This window comes from Haliotis rufescens, unplaced genomic scaffold (assembly GCF_023055435.1).
Source record: "Haliotis rufescens isolate VD_foot unplaced genomic scaffold, xgHalRufe1.0.p SCAF_1, whole genome shotgun sequence".
Taxonomy (NCBI): Eukaryota; Metazoa; Mollusca; class Gastropoda; order Lepetellida; family Haliotidae; genus Haliotis; species Haliotis rufescens.
The window spans coordinates 65204785-65208440 of record NW_025963779.1 but is presented as its reverse complement, the minus strand read 5'-3'; positions in this window follow the sequence as shown (position 1 = coordinate 65208440).

The following is a 3656-nucleotide window of genomic DNA, read 5'->3' as shown; positions in this document are numbered from 1 at the left end:
ACCAGAAAATGGGCTTCACACATTGTACCCATGTCGGGAATCGAACCCGGGTCTTCGGCGTGACGAGCGAAAGTGTATAACCTGAGGCAAAATGACTGTGTAATTGGGAACAAATCATTTGGTTCAAGAAAACAGTAGCCCATATAATACGAATAATAACACTTTACATTGTACACTTAGACTGGGGAATGAACGCCATGGAACCGAGTTTCCCTTAAGGACTAATTCAGTCCGTGTGTTGACATTTACAATAAATCTTCATAGTATTGGGTGTTAAACACATATACTGAACCGCAAAAGAAACGTCACCCCAAGTAACATTGCATTTAAGTTGTCATTTTAAATATTTGGGTTAATTTTGTCAAAGTTTCTAAAATTTAACATTACAAATGACAATAAAACCGATCGCCCAAACGCATCACGGCAACGGCCATGGTAACCCGATGCACGTGAGTTCCGTGCAGATTGAAATGCTAATGCGTTCCCCCATTTCTTGCCCTATAAAAATCCACCCAGATCGGATAACATTCACTCGTTATGGAATTGCTACCACATACCAAGATTGACAAGAAATCAGCGACACCAAGCCCTTGGACGATTGCAAGCTGGACAAACCGCCCGGCAAGTAGCCAATGCGTTTCAAGTCCACGTAAATACCATATACAGGCTCCAGCAACTGTACCAGACCACCAACACTACAGATGACCGACTACGTAGTGGAAGACCAAGGGTCACCTGCCGACGTCAGGATCGTCAGATTGTACGACAGCATCTTCAAGATCGCTTTGTTACTGCTGCGGAAACTGCTCGACAGACCATAGGGACACACCAGCGACACATTAGCGCGGACACCGTGCGTCGACGATTGACGAGTAGACACCTCCACTGTCACAGGCCACACCGAGGACCCATTCTGACACCACGTCATCGCCGTGACCGTCTTTAGTGGGCAACACATCACCATCATTGGCGCCACCAGCAGTAGAGAAGAGCCCTCTTCACAGACGAGAGCCGTTACTGTAGCTCAACAGCAGATGGCAGCGAGAGAGAGTCTGGCGACGCCGTGGGTAACGTTATTCGGATGGTTGTGATGTTGAGAGAGACTCGTAGGGTGGTCCGAACATCATGGTGTGGGGTGGATTTGGTCTTGCACCGAGGGTCGGCCCTGTGGTCTTCAAGAACATCGGCCCAGGGACAGGCAATGGTGTCACAGCAGCTCGGTACATTGATCAAGTCTTGAGACCACACGCCATAACTCATTCGGCACGTCGCCGCAAGCACGAGTTTCAGCATGATAACGCCCGTGCCCACACTGCGAGAGCAACAAGAGACTTCCTCCAGCAGAATGGCATTAGAACAGTCCCGTTATAAATCCCATTGAGCACCTGTTGGACGGCTGAATGACGTCCGACCAAGGCCGACAACTGAAGCTGAACTGCGTCAGGCGTTCCTCAGAGTGTGGGCTCAATTGCCTATGGCCTTCATCAACCGCCTCATCCATTCCATGTATCGGCGTTGCACGGCAGTCACCAATGCACTTGACACAGAGACTAGTGTTTCACTTCAAGGACATTTGACACTTTAATTTCAATCTTGATGATCAGTTCTGCCAAGTTTCATCTTTTTAAAGTATGTTTACAGTGTTTGGACAAATACGGTTTTTCATATGTCTATCCATGGTGAAGTTTCTTTTGCGGTTCAGTATATATACTTCGTGATCACGAAAGCATAATTATTCTGGATTAATACTTGGCTTGTCATCCGGGGGGTCAAGTCAGTATACACTTCTGTACGCATGTCCATGCTCATTCAAAGTCAAGCCCTTACTCTGTAGGGTTAACAATTACCTATTTAGCTGAAGACACATTGCTTATCTCATAATGGATATGATTTAATCACTACAAAAACATTGACCCTGGTATTAAGAAGCAATATGTCCCTTTCTTATTTCCAAGCACGCAGCTTACATGTATTAACAAAACGACTTACATATATATTTCAAATCATCCTTCGTGATAATTTCCAGATTGTATAGCCATAGAAAGACTACAGAATGTATTCTCAAAGTGCATAAAATATCTATATGTAATTTGTAATGGCAGGGTTAATTTTGGTACTTACAAATATACATTAAGGATGCCATGCCAGGAGCACTGAGAGGGTGACCGACAATAAAACCAATAGTTCTTTTGACATAAATGTCAGAGTGAAATACTAACACCAGTACATTCCCTGATGACCACTGAAGACTGACATACGCGCTTCCAGAAGGTTCAAAACGTCTGGCAAATGCAATGCTCGGAACCAAGTTTGCAATGGATGCCACGGAGCCACGTTAAGTCAGGAATATCGATATTTATTTTGCCAAGCCTGTACATTATCGGATGTTTAAGGCACTATTAGGGTTATTAACTACTAACTTAATTTGATCAGAGACGTTTATGGCTTTTACTTCTGATTAGGATGTCACAATTCAGATCACAATATTGACTGTTCATATTAAACCTTTGAAGTAACATAAAGAACCCATTTATACCGTTTCTGTTCGGATTTTCTTCGCAAGTGAGGACCTCAGCCTACAGTTGAAAGAATGATTCATGGTGAACGCGAACTGAATAATGACAGACATTTCAAGAACATTGATGAGGTGAGGTGAAATGGGATTTAACTTCGCGTTCAAGATAAGACGTATATAGGGATGCGCATGTACAAATGTACGCTCGTGCGCGTATGTGGAGGAGAAGGGGAGGTGCTTGCTTGTGCTAGTCCGGACTAATGCCGGTTTTATAGTCCTGGCCCGCAGAGATACCGCACCGTTGTTTAACATGGGTGCCCCACTCAGACATTAAGCCGATCAATTCCTGTCTTTTCCTCTAAATGGGTCAGGCAGGGTAACAACAAGTGTCAACTTCTAAGGTCTTTTGATATGGTGACGCGACCAGGGGATCGAACCACCGACCTTCCGTCTACTCCACAAACGCTCTCTTCAGAAACGTCTCTTAAGGAAAAGGTTACATTACTTAATTATTATTGTGTCGAAACCTTTTGAAAGATAGAGCTGGTCTGTTGTCAAAAGGTACTCGTATATATCGTTAGTCACCCCTGATTTGATTAACTGCTTGAGATGTTTCCTTCCTTACTTGGTGTCAACATCAGTTTAGTGAGTACAGTGCATATGCAGCGTGACCCGACAGCTGGGTTAAATATTATTTCTGTCATTTCACTCTTCAACTTCGACCCATTAAGCTTAGTGTTTTGGCAAAGGATAAGGGCGATCGATTTACGTAACACAAACCTGTTGTTCGATCGTCGATTACATCAGGTTGACATATCACAATTGAATCTATCTACGTGAAATACATCAAGTAATTCTTGCATTGACGGCTTTTAGCTGCAGCATAAAATAGCCGACGTGTCTCTATACCGCTTAAGTACAATATCGGTAAATCCTCAAGGCAAACGAAACTTGAGGTTCTACCACACGAACAAAAACATTTGTCTTGTTATCAAGCCTGTTGCGAAGGATCTAACGATGACACAGCCTTATAAAATCAACTTAAAGAGACACTTTTGTCCTTGGCAATGATTGGCCGAGAGTCATAATCCATGCAGGCCATAGATTAGTCCTTATTAATCACCGATGCCACCAGTCAGCG